At 37.6% G+C, this 14,234-nt stretch overlaps 1 protein-coding gene across 1 annotated transcript in view; it reads right to left on the bottom strand.

Moving 5' to 3' along the window:
• The window catches only part of LOC122362980 (extracellular calcium-sensing receptor-like), a 166,342-nt gene that overhangs the window by 92,984 nt on the left and 59,124 nt on the right, over window positions 1-14,234 (bottom strand).

Raw genomic sequence — 14,234 nt, 5'->3', positions numbered from 1 at the left:
AACAGCTGTGCTGCTTCATATTTTGATAAATTTGTTGCATCCTTGCTGAATGAAAACACAAACAATTAAAATCTCACTGATCCCAAACGTCTGTACCGTAGTGCATCCAGAGTAGATGATTATTTCCAGACGGGTTTCCGAACGCTCTTCCAGGTATGCCATCGGTCAGACAATGGTTAACCCCGGCCCGAAGACACGTCATTGGACGAGTCAGTGATGCTCAATATGCCGATTTGCTGCTCAAGAAACATTTTTCTTTATTGTCAGTGCTGAAAACAGCTGTGCTGCTTCATATTTTGTGCAAACTGTGGTTTTCCGAGAAATCTTTGACATTATGAATGTAACAAACGTCACTTTTGATAAATTTGTTGCATCCTCGCTGAATGAAAACACAAACAATTCAAATCTTACTGACCCTAAACGTCTGTACCGTAGTGCATCCAGAGTAGATGATTATTTCCAGACGGGTTTCCGAACGCCCTTCCAGGTCTGCCGTCGGTCAGAATACGGTTAACCCCGCCCCGAAGACGCGCCGTCGGTCGAGTCAGCGATGCTCAGGTCAAACACGTTCCAGTGCGGTCAACCTACGAAAGAAGCTGCTATGGGCGACAGTATTTTTACCAGAAAAAAAACGAACACACTTGAGCTTCTAATTGCATTTTTATTTCTCGTCACGCATTTATTTCCAGCGCTGCAGTAAGTTACCTTTGCTCTGCCCGTTCAGGGGCGCATTCACTCGCGTATTTGTTTACCCAGAGCTTCTCCTTTCATACGAGGGCGTCAAGGAAGGCTAGAGCCGAGTAGTCCTCCGCGTCCGACTCCTCTCACTGTGGCCCTTGTTACAGGACGAGTTAATTGAATCAGAGTTCACTTCGTCCGTCCAGATGCTCCTCGGAGGGAAAACACAAAGTGTTGGTGCAGGTGTGTCCGTGTTAACACTTATTTCCATTAAAGATCTCCATTGCGGCGCTCGGCCTCGCGGCAGACGGGCAGATTTGTCTTTGTAAACATTCTCCGGACATTATTCTGATGGCGGCTCCATTCAAGAAGATTACACTCTGACCTTGGTACATATCGGCCTATTGATACAGCCGTGGAAAGTCCAGGGTTGCTTGTGTGTTCAGCGCGGAAGGAGAGAAGTCGGAGAGAAAAGATGTGAAATCTGTTGATTTCGTCTCGGATATGGACACAGTTAGAACGGCCCTGACCCTTCGTTGCCCGCACCTTTTAGGCTTCGCCGAGAGTGACTGTGTCTCACAATAGTGTAAACGGACATCACAATAGACGCTTGCCCTGCGCAGACTAATGCATTCATCTGTGGGAAGAATCTGAACCTCCGCGGCTTTTTTTTCCTAATAGCCAAATTGTGTAATTGTGAAAGATTAGCTTTGAAAGAGATTCTCTATTAAGAGCGAAGGGGAAACTGATAGCGTGTGGAAGCGTGCGATGTTTCTTATCAATAAAGCTTTATGCGGCTTTTAAGCGAATGAGAAAAACCTGTTATTGTTTCGCCGGCCACCAGGATCGGTTTTCAGAAAGAAGTTCTCAGAAGTTGCCATTAGCCGGAGTCTCTTAAACGACCTGGCCGTCTGGAAAAATTCATCACGAATATCCCAATAAACACACTTACAATGATACGTAGGAAATAGATTATCGATTCTTATCCGCGCGTTTGTAATTTGTATTGCAGTTTGTTTTAGGATGGACGGGGCATTGAAATGTAGTGGAATTTAATTTTCATTTTTATGCGTTGTTCTGTTTTTCTCTCCTGTCTGCTTTAGACCTGCAAATCTGTGATCGAGCTTAGGTAAATAATAAAAAAGGATTATTTAATTTGTTTATTTATGGATGTATGTCTTTATTTATTAATATATGTACGGAGGATTTGTCTCTTAAAGTGAAACATTCATCACAAATATTAATAAAAACAACTGCAAACTTAGAATCAAGTGTAGGCAATAGATTATCGATTTTCTCTCTGTCTCTCTCTCTCTCTCTCTCTCTCTCTCTCTCTCTCTCTCTCTCTCTCTCTCTCTCTCTCTCTCTGTCTCTCTCTCTCTCTCTCTCTCTCTCTCTCTCTCTCTCTCTCTCTCTCTCTCTCTCTCTCTCTCTCTCTCTCTCTCTCTCTCTCTCTCTCTCTCTCTCTCTCTCTGTCTCTCTGTCTCTCTCTCTCTCTCTCTCTCTGTCTCTCTCTCTCTCTCTCTCTCTCCAGTTTCTGTGTTTTAGCCAGAAATCATGAAAATATAACATTTTAAAAAGGCATTATTTTTAATTTTCTTATTATTACCTTTTTTACTAGTTGGCAATGAGTTAAATATTTAAAAATATATTGGTTCCGTTTTTTGTTTTGTTTTCTTAAAGTGAAAAAATAATCTTAAAAATGTCCAACTTGAAGGTTATCCCTTCTCTTTTGTTGTTTTCCTATTCCACGTTTTTATATTTATTTGATTTTTTCCTATAATTGAGCGCTTTTAAATTCACTGCCTGGCACTGATTATGACTAATAAGCAACAAATGTACAAGCTCATAAACGGTTATTGTACATTAAACACACATACTGTATGTTAAAATCTATCTTCAGTCCGCTTATTAATTATATACATGTCTTTTGTTAATGCATCTTACATTTTACAGCAAGACAAGTTATTGAGTTATTCTCCCAATAAGTTTTGCCCCCAATTTTTTTTTATGGTTTACACTTAAATCTTCCTTAAACATTACATCATGCAAAGATCAGAATTTGTGTTTCTTTTTTTCTGCGGCTATGGACACATACAGACTTTGTACATTTTTAATGCAACATACATTAAAGAAGAAAATTGGTTAGGGATATGGGGGATATGCATTTGCTTTGGGATTGATGCATTTTGAGTTTAGACTCAAAATGTCAGGCATCTGTTGAGTCCTTGTGGAGTACAGAAAAATCATGGCAATTCATTGATCAAAAGTATGTGAACCCTTCTCGATGTACATTTCGTAAACAGTAAAGCAGCCCACGGTTTAACCTCAATCCCATTCCCTTCCAGTGAAATGAGTTATATGCCATGTTTTACTCCCGAATCACTGGTCCGCTAGGATTGTATGGTCATTTTTGGTTATGGATGAAATGCACTGGCACATTGTCTCGGCATCAAACAAACCCCTGCAGCGGCGAGTGATCCATCGTATTGCATGCGAAGGGCTGTATGGCATACGCATTTAACATGTGACACGTTTTGTTAAATCGTCAAATATCGAGCCTGACAAGATCCCTCATCGATATCAGCGTCCAGCAGCTCTTTCTCCAGACTGATAACCTTTGACACTCTGAGCACTCACTCAATTGTGATGTGATTCATCAGCCAACTGCGAGAGAATGCACTTTACAGAAGCGAACAGGTTACAGGAAACGTTCACCCCCTTAAAAAAATTTAACTGTGGATTTTAAGATTTCTCCCTTTTCTAAAAAAAACACTAAAATACAACAACAATCAAGAAGCACAAACGTGAAACGTCAAATAGCCGATAACTGCTGGCTCTTTGACTCGCTTTTGTTTCTCTTTTGTCACGACGGATAAAATAATTTGCTAAATAAATGTCTTTATCCATCCAGACAGCCCACTTTATTTGTTTCCTGGAATTATTCTGCGACATCTGGTGGACTTTTTCTGTCAAAAGAATGGGGGAGAGAGCGCACCTACCGATAGCTAACAATACAAAGCTGGTTAAAAATAAGCAGAGATGTTCTTTCAGTTTTAGAGCGGTTTGTGATCTGACATTTAATCCAGAGCATCTAATGTGAGTTGCACAAAACGCATTTTATCCTATCGTGTGCAAAAAAACCCAAAACTGCCATCTGTGGTTGCCAGAACTTACATTTTACTAATTTAAAGTCATAGTTTAGAATAAAACAGTACACATTTCATTTGTAAAATCATGCAATGAGCATTACTTTAACAACATAATGTTAAAAATGAAAAAAGATAATGAAAAAAGAAGAAAATTCAGTGAAAAATGGTCAACATTTTGCTGTAAGATGGCTTGCTCTTTCACGCAGCATTTTACAGCCATCTTACATTCATCTTTTTGTAGTTTTTCACCATGTAACATAAATGAACCAGTTAATAGGTTTCTACTGTAGCCGTTTTACAGTCTTTTACCGGTTGTGACCAGTACCTGTGCTTTATCCCACTTGGCATCTTTACTTTGCTAGTCTCTATGCATGCTGCCGTTCTCAAGCACACTTCCTCCCACAGATTGGGCATGTTCCCAGATTGTGGTGGGATTTGAATTAATGAACATAATCTTGGAGCAGCTGTATTTATAAGGCTCATTCCTGCGGATTCTCTCCGGCAGACAAACAGCAGGACGCGGACACGCCTATTACGACTTCAATACCTACTCCATTTTCCGGCTTTTCTTTCCTTACAGATTCCCGTAAATTAGACCCACGAAGCGCACATTGATTTAGACCCAACTAACAAACTTGAACGTCCGACAACAAGGCCCGTTATCAATAAGGCGGGATGCACAATGGCGCTCTCGCAAAATCCCCCGACGAGAATCTAAAAAGCTTATTAGGATTTAAATGAGCTTACTCTTACGAACAAATATGATGCTTCCCAATTAGTGCGAAAGCAAATGCTCTTTTCCCCTTCTGTGCAAACACTAAGATGATTTTTATTGACCCAACTTTGATCCCCGAGATTAAAGAGGAAGCGGGATAGCTGGTAGAGCGGTGATTCCTCAGGGTCACGGAGTTTGCAGGCCGGCAGAATGAAAGAAATCACGTCTGCTTTCAGAGTTGCACGAGTTTGTTCATTCAGACGTTTGAAAGGGACTGTCTATGCAAGTGAGGATCTTTTTATTAGTGAGTCTTTTTCAGGAATGGAGACACTGTTAGTGTTTATATGGGAATGCAGGCTTACTGTTTACTTCATGCACGTTGCAGACTAAATAGTTTTCTGTAAATATAGTATGTGCAACAGTTTTTTTTTTACTAGAAAAACCGCAGTTATCATCTGAGAAATTCATTGATTAAATTGACATTTTTAAAATGACGGTCTGTGTTTAAAAATGCAATTAGTTTCAGTCAGATGAAGTAAACACTTGTCAACAAAGCAATATTTTCATTCGGTATTGCATGCATATAAACAGTGTGCATATTTTACATGATATACGCCCCCCTTTAACGTAGGAATTGTAAGAATAGTATGGTAGTGTGCTATTTTAAACTTAGCCTGTGTGTGTTTTCTCACTTGTCTGCTAGCATGTAATTGCTCGGTGCATTTCTGGAGCTTTTTGCTTTTGTTTACATGGCAACACCATCTGTGTGCCGTCTTACACATGCTTTGGCATTTGATGCAGCTGTTGTGCAACAGGAAAGCGTCCCTGTCTGCAAACAATTTTATTCCGTCTTTTCCTCCTTAGAGTCAACATTAAACACCATTTGCAGCACAGTTTTCCTCGTGATTTAAAGGAACAGTTCACCCAAAAATGAAAACTACGCCATAAACTACTCACCCCCCGAGCCATCCTAGGTGTGTACGACTTTCTTTTAGCATAACTGAATCGATGAACTGTGGATTATTGAGACGTTCGGACTCATTCTGACGGCACCCATTCACTGCTCAGGATCCACTGCCGAGCAAGTGATTTCTCTAAATCTGTTCTGATGAAGAAACAAACTTGTCTACACGTCGGAAGGCCTGTTTCGATACGCATCGGTGATATATTCCATGCTATTCTTTACATAAACTGCAAGGTAAAGTTTTCCCCATCCGACAAAAAAAGAAAAATATTCATCCTCGACTCAATTGAGGGTGTTTGGCTGATAGCGCTCTTTTGGGGTGCGGGCGCTGTTTTCCTCATATCTGAAGAGAGTTGTTATTAGAGGTTTCACAGAATGGAGCAGTCCTCTGTGAAGTGGAGCGCTACTTGAGACAAGGATAGCATTTCAGAGCTATTGACAGAGAGCGTTTTCGCCCCAAGAGCTCGGGGCCTCTTCAGTCGCAGCCATCGGCACCCTAAACGCCACAGAGAATTGATTCTGTACAGCTGTGGAGCTGTCCTGCTTTCTTTATCTGAGCTTTTTTGTTTCGAGATTACTCATTCATTTAGCGCTGGGATACGTTTGAGGGGAAATCATACAGACCTCAGATGTAATGCAAGAAGTGGCAGGTGTGCCTGATGATATGCAGACGTAATATGTGTGCGTGTTTCGTGTTTGCTGTGTGACCGTAACGGGTAAAAGTGGTTTTGAGTTTATTTGCATGGTGATTTGATATTCTGAACGGCGTCTGAGGCTTTGTACCGTGAGCACTTCTTACGTACTTTCGCCTGTTTATGATGAATCGCTACTGTTCCTAATTTGTCAGTTGTTTTGGATGAAAGCACAAATAAATGTAAGATGCAAACGCATATGATCAGTTGTCTCACGATTTAGATTTAAACATTTTTAATGAAAGCTTGCACAATTATGCAGATTCGGGTTTATTTGAGCCCAACTGGATGCATTTTAGCTGAACACGGGATCTCAAGTATATTTTTACATTTTAATAAGCGTTTCCAAAAATGCCTTTGATAGACGGTTATTTAATACATAAACCAATTAGATTAGAGTGTTCACGTACACTGTAAAGTTGATTTAAATTGACATTGATTTTGTTCATAATATATTATGATATTGTAAATATGAGGTAGGTTGGCATATGGAAAAATTCAGCTGTCAAATATCAACTTAAATTGTGAAAATTTGGCATAATGCAAAAAAAAAAAAAGACTTCATGAAAGAATTCTTAATTAGTTTTAAACCTGTATGAATCGATTTCTTCTGTTGAACACAAAAGATAATATTTTGAAGATAGTGTCTTCCACAGGCTTTTTTTTTGTAAGCCATTGGCTACCAGCAAATGTTTGGCAACCGACATTCTCCAAAATATCTTCTTTTGTGTTCAACAACTAAAAAGAAATGTATACAGGTTTGGAACGAAGTGAGGGTGAAATAAATAGTAACACAACTCAAATTTTTGGATGAACTAATCTTTTTTTTTATTTAGTTTTAAAATCAGTTTAAAATGTCTACAAATCATGAATACACACATTCGACTAGCAACATGATTTGTGTATTTTGTCTTAATGCGCGGGCATGAAAAGAAATATGATTACATTAATAATGTTGACGATACAATCTATTTTGCCTTTTCAGTAAATGCAGGACTCAAAAACATTCCAGCTGGGAAACGAGGCAAAAATAAAGATTTTCTGCAGCGCACAGAACTTCAGAAAAGAAGTTTCTTTCTTTATTTCCCTTCCACCCCGTGACTCCGGTGATTTTCAAGATTCAGGGCATAAAAATTCCGAGCGCGGAACGTGAAGTGATATAAATTCAGCACCACGCGGACAACGGAATAATAACATTAATGAAAATTTTACATTGACTAAAAGTCAGAGTTCCCCCTTCATTAATTTTAAAGTCGCTCTCTCAGACTTGGAAATGTGTTCGGACAGCCAGCTCTTTGCTCAGTCTCAGCGTGGCCTCGTGAAAGACTCCGAGAGCCCACCAACGCTTTCCACGTGTCGCTCATCATTTTCAAACATGACGGCGGCCGCTGACCTTTCGGCTCTATCTGGAGTTTACTTTTTGTTCTCCCACTCCACTGAAGTCGTATCTATCACACGCCATATTTTATCCCCTCAAATGTATGGTGGGCGTTTTATCATCATCTCTCAGCCGTGTGTTGATACGCGCCTCACAGGAGGCTATTTAGGAGAGTTTAGTGCTAAGCAGCGCTCATTTCCCCTGTAATAGATGCTACGAAGTTGCAGTTTTCCACAGGAAAAAAGCATCATTATCAGAGAGATTTGTTGTGTGGGATGGATCTTCCTGCTACACGAGTGCTGCACATGCGTGAAGGTGAACAGGTTAATGCGGCAGATGCCTTGTGCATTGCGCTCACGCGTTTGACGGGCGAGAACGTAAAGGCTTGAAAGAACACGTGTGGCCTGTGATCAAGCGGTCCTGGAAGACGGCCGCGGAAACGGAAATTACTATCGAAACAGTCGCTAAACCGGCGTCGTCGCGCTAACCTTTGTGTTAGCTGCTAACATTACGTTAGCGGGGTCCAAAATGAACTTTTTGTCACGGCTGCAAATGGTGACGTGAAGTGAGCAAAAAAAAAGTATTTTAATAAATAAACAATGAATTTTACATCAAAATATATTTTTGTAAGTGCATGTAGATTTATATAGATATTTATGCTTTGCATTAAATATGTGTCAAATATATGTTGCATAAATGTTTGTGCATATATAATTGTGTGAGTGTGTGTGTATTTATATCTTATATTTGTTGTATGTAATATTCAAATTATATTACTATATATGTATGTATATCTATATATATCCATATATCCCTATATATATATATATATATATATATATATATATATATATATATATATAGATAGATAGCATATATATAGTAGATCTGTGATTATATTTTTATATGTGAATCTGGCATAAAAATAATGTTAATGTATTAACCAGCATTTATGAACGATGAGCAATGCATTTGTTACAGAATATTTTATTCTTTGTATGTTCTACACTTGTTATATTTATCTTCAAATAAAAAGAAGATAATATTAATATTGTGGCAGTTTTTTTTCTCCGTGGAATCGAATATCTGTATTTTTGTTCATGTATCGTATCAAAGTACCGTGACAACGCTACTGACAATAATGATAAAACAACAACAAAAAAAGTTTAAATGAAGTCAGCAAGCAATATAATCAATAACAGTAACTGCATAATTAATTATTGCTGCAGTGCATGCTGGGAACTCACAAAGCCTTAACATTTCAACATGAAATTCTTTGTTCACACAACTATGTTTGACTGGTTGGTACACTATTTTGTTGATTTTAGTTTAAAATTTTTAAAAAAATTTTTTGTATTTGAAACTGAGGTTTTGTTAATTGGAAACTGAGCAGTTCCATTTTTTTACAGCGAAAGCATACAAATTTTTATTTATTTTTTTCTCTGCCAACTTTGTCCAGTTCCGTAAAAAAAAAAAACAGCCACTTCAAAGCCATTTACTACAAATGAATTAGTAAGTTGGTGCCTGAATGTATATAAGATGCATACGATACATATCAAGCAACTAAGGTTGCGATATCTATTTCTGCACATTGTGTCAGATTTAGAGAATCAGAATGAATTACATTTGGGTAAGCATTTGGTTTAGCCGTGAATAAACACGACTGATCTGCCTTGAAGTGCAATAGAGTTTAAGCTTGTATGGCGAGAGCTTACCGCACGTCCTCTTGTCTCTCCCAGAGGACACTGGGTAATCGCCGTCGCTGTCTGCATGACATGGCCGGGGGTAGAGGGACGCGGAGCAGGAGGAAAATGGTAAAAGTTGATGCGTTGGTATTAGACGACAGGGGCGATGTTTAATCTAAATCCCTGAAATCCACCGAGCCTGCAATTAGATAAATAACACAGTGAACCGGTAGAAGAGTTAGCTGACAGATCAAGGACTTTCTTTTCTTTTTATGTCCTTTACGCAGCAGGCCGGACCATCAGCCAAAAAAAAACCCCACCTTCCTCCTTTGGAAGTTCATTCATAAGGACAGTACTGTTGTTGATTTTCATGAGTCGTTCCCCGTTTTGTTTCCCTGGTATCAAAGCGCACTAGAAATATCAAATTGTAAGTATTAAGTATCTTGGTGAAATGTTAAGAATGGTTGTACAATTATTATAAATGAATAAAAATAAATGCTTTTAAAAAGAAGTTTAGTGAGGTTTTTGCTTTAAAAGATTAAATTGTGTAATAGGGTTAAATAATAATAATATTCATTTTAAAAAATATAAAATATAAAAAAAAAAAAAAAAAAAATATATATATATATATATATATATATATATATATATATATATATAAAATCTTTTATCTTTTCTTTGGGTGTTTTATTTTTTTTTTTTCATTTATCACTGAAAAACAAGGCAGAAAAACCACATTCTTAATCAAAAAAATCACAATCCCTCCTAAATCTGGTACAGTGTGTAACATTCACTTTTCACAATCCTTTCTATCTGATAAAACGCTCCATACATCAATTAGGACTTCTTTTTTTTAAATTAAATAATCAAAACATGATGAATTACAATGAAATACTTTTACTACTAGTACTATTACTAATACATTACCTTGCATTAGTTTTTTACTTTAATTAATTTATTTGTAAGTTTAATTTTTGAAGAAGTGTGGGCCTACTACTAGAAAAAAAGGTGAAGCTGTCACACTTTTGTACCTTTTAGTTACTAATATGGATGCTTTAGGTACAAAGGCTATGCTTTTGAAAAGATACCACCTTAGTGACTACTTCTGTACCTTTTTTTCCTCAGACTGTACCGGATAGAAATCTGTGTTCCCAGACTATATTTCTCAATCTGGGATATAACGTCCTTCTCCACGATCCATTTCCCGTTTTCATATCCTCTCATCTGCCGTTTGGCTTATTAATATACTACATATATAGACGGGCAGAGGATGGCGTTTGGCCGAACACGATTCCCTCCGTTTCGCCCGTGCCTCTTTTTCTCCTTCAGCCGCCTTCGTTGTTTGTGTCCGTCTTTCGTCTTCCCCGGTGAGAAGCGGCGCTGAACTCTTCCCGTCCTGCGTTTTAAAGCAGCTTAAGCGCTCCTCCATGCCGCCGATTTCCTTGTAGGCCTTAAGAAGTGATCACCTTCCCGCAACGCCCTCCGGATTAAACAGGCCAGGCCCGTCCTCTCCCCGTGCTTCGCCCCTACCTTTGCAGTCAATAAAAGACTAACTAGAAAAGAATGAGGAGATGGGAGAATCAATCTACTGGAAGCCTCCCCACAGTTTTCTCATCACTTCTTGTGTCGCGTGTCATCTCTGTCCGTAACGGGGAAAAAGAACAAACTCAGTATGTGGGATGAAGGGGGTTTTTTTTTAGTACGGACTGAGAAAATAGAGTCGGAGAGACGGGAAAAAAGAGTGATTTTGATGGAATGAGTGAGGGAGATAAGTTGTGTTGAGACTCGCAGCGGGGACGAGTGCGACACGAGCTTTCGGGAAACCGCTAAAGACGCGGTGCTTGTTTAAGCTTCGCTTCAGGACGGAAACTTTTGTGCTCTGCTGTAGCAAAAATCGGTATTCGGAGAGCGATGGGATGTTAAATGAAAACTCGTTTGGATGAACTATGTCTGGTGCAATTTGGGTGCAAGAAAGTTGACTTTTTTTTTCGTTCGCAGACGTCGATATGTTTTTTCTTTAAAGGATCGGCGAACAGAGGCGTTTAACCTTCAGAAGATGTTGACGGTCAAACTAAATATATGAGAGTTACGAACGAGAACTTATTTATTTTTACGTTTTGTTTTTTTATATATATATATATCTGGTGGGCGTTTGAAATAAATAAAAATCATGCTAAATAAAGAATAAAATAAATATTTTCTATCGGTAAACTTTAAATAAATAGACGAAAATATATATTAAATTAAATTTAAAAAGCTAATGTTTTTGGTTTGCGGTTATTCGTTTTTATTTTGTACTACTTTAATTTTAATTGAATAAAGATACATTTACATAATTTACTGCGTATGCATATCTTGTTAAACATGGTCACTTATCATGATTATTCTAGACATTCTGACCTCCAAGGTTGTGTCTTTCTTCATTTATAGTTTTATATTTTAATTATTATTTGATTTCGTGTTAATCTATCTATCTATGAGGTATAATTATGCTTCAGGCTTCTGTTGGTGCTACTGTACGATGCCTTTAAACGCAGCCTACGTAATCCGTTAGAACGGAGCCACAATAAAACAAAGGTGATCGCAGATTGATCCTTTATTTTTAAAGGGGCTGAGATGACGTGTGGTCTGGAGCCTGGGCCGTACGTCTCATTTGTCGGTGTGTATGTATTTGTTTGGTTTTGGAGCTCCGTGCGATTCTGCTGATGGGCACATCACTGAGGACCGGGACCACCTCAGCAGTATTGTATTTGAATCAATGATTCAGTTTTGTGCTGACACTCCGAGGAATCCTTACTTTGACAGTCGCTCCCTTCACTCGCCTCCGTTAAACCCTCGCTTTAAGATATGAGGACGTTCTGGAGGGACCAGAGACTCGCTAACACTTTCATGAGGCCTTCGAGAGTCAGAAGCATGAATACGAGTTACACACACACACACACACACACACACACACACAGATGGCATAGTGAAGTTGTGTTTACCAACGGGAAACGGGTGCGTGGAAGTGAATGGGTTTTTCCTTTTTAGTGATGCATTTCAATAACGTGAAGATGGTGTGAATGCAGCATTTGACTAATGTGAAGATTTGTTAGTTTCTTTATGAAACTAGCCACAAAACTCCTAAAAAGATCAATATATTTTACCTTTTTTAGTAAATGATCGGCGAACACAGATGCTTAGCCTTCAGAAAGCATTGATCGTCAAGCTCGGGTATTCAAACTAAATATTATATGAGCTTATTTATTTTAGGTTTATATCTGGTGGGTTTTTGAAATGAATAAAATATAATATTAAATAAAATACTATGATAAAAAAACATATTTCTAAGTCATTCTTTAAATAATTAAATTAACCATAAATAAAATGTTAATATATATATATATATATATATATATATATATATATATATATATATATATATATATATATATATATATATATATATATATATATATATAATAATTAAAAATAGAGATGGGGAAAAAATGAATAAAATCTTACAGAAAAACTGTAATGTATTTTAGATACGAATGCCAACATTGACATGTTTAAATAAAACATAATTATAAATGTCAATTAAATATTAAATGAAAATGATTCATTGGAGAAATAGATATGCAAATAAAGATGAGATTATTTGGTGAGATGAGATGATTTGATGCTATATAAATATTTAAATCATTTAAGTAAAATAATTTAGCGAAAATAAAATATAAATATAATCTAAAATAAGTTATTTGGATAAACATCAGAATGAAATAAATTATTATTATTATGTTTTTACTTAATAATAAACATAATAATATTTGTCATTTAATAATTTCGAGTTTGAAGGTTAATGTCTGCCTTTCAAAACATACCGGTGCGCACCCGATTTCTGAAAGAGTCTTTTAAAAATGAATTTATAATACGTTGAATTAAGGATTTTTCCAGGTCATATGTTGCTAATTTTATGTTGGCATCCTGAATGCACGACATATCGTAATATCTGTTAGTTAACCCATCAGCAAGCACTTAAAGCAGCAGCAGCACTTTATGAAGCATTTCAAGCCATTCACACTACTGTATCTCCTTGTTTTAACACATCTCCCCTCTTCTTTTTCTCATTTCAATTTCATTTCATCTCCCCATTGACTGGTTAGTGGATTTAACGTTGCTTTGGTATTCGATGCATACATTCTCGCAATGAATTCCTCTTAATGGACTTTAATAACTTTCTGTATTTCAGTCCTTGACGAGATAATTTCTTCAATAATCCCCAATGGTACTTTTGGAGGGACAGACCTTGAGTTTTTGAAAATCCGTCTGGTTGTATGTTGTATTAATTAAAGACCCAAAAGAGAAATGATTCTGATTTTTGGGACTGGAAAATGTTGAATTCCTATTGAATTGCATTTTAATTAAATTTACATTTCTGTATGAATGCACCACATACAATCAATTCTATCTGATATATGCACTTTGTGCGTGTGAGTGTGTGTGTGTGTGTGTGTGTGTGTGTGTGTGTGTGTGTGTGTGTGTGTGTGTGCAGGCTCTCGTATGTGGCGGGCATGATAAATGCTATTTTCATTAACACTGAGGTGAATCAAAATACTCATCTGTGATTTCTATAAAAATATACTTATCCTTGGACCACTCTTTTCATAACTTACCTACAAGTGTGTGTGTGTGTGTGTGTGTGTGTGTGTGTGTGCGCTGCTTTCATGTCCCTCTGTATGTTTTCATCCGCTCGCATGCTGATGAGTAGAGCCCTGTCATACCTGACTGCCTCTCCCGAATCCTTTAAAGCCTCCCGACAACACATTCATAAACAGTTTTGATGGGCTTGAGAGATTTTGTCACAAGACAAGAGGAAAGAGAGCTGTCCAAAACAAAGACAGAAATTTGCTTGACAGTTACAGATTCGCTGAATATGTATCATTCTCGGAAAAGAAAGAGCAGGACACTGTCGATTGATTTCGGGGGTC

This window comes from Puntigrus tetrazona, chromosome 18, assembly GCF_018831695.1.
Source record: "Puntigrus tetrazona isolate hp1 chromosome 18, ASM1883169v1, whole genome shotgun sequence".
NCBI lineage: Eukaryota > Metazoa > Chordata > Actinopteri > Cypriniformes > Cyprinidae > Puntigrus > Puntigrus tetrazona.
Note: the sequence above shows the minus strand (reverse complement) of the source record. Positions and strands in the feature narration are given on the sequence as shown.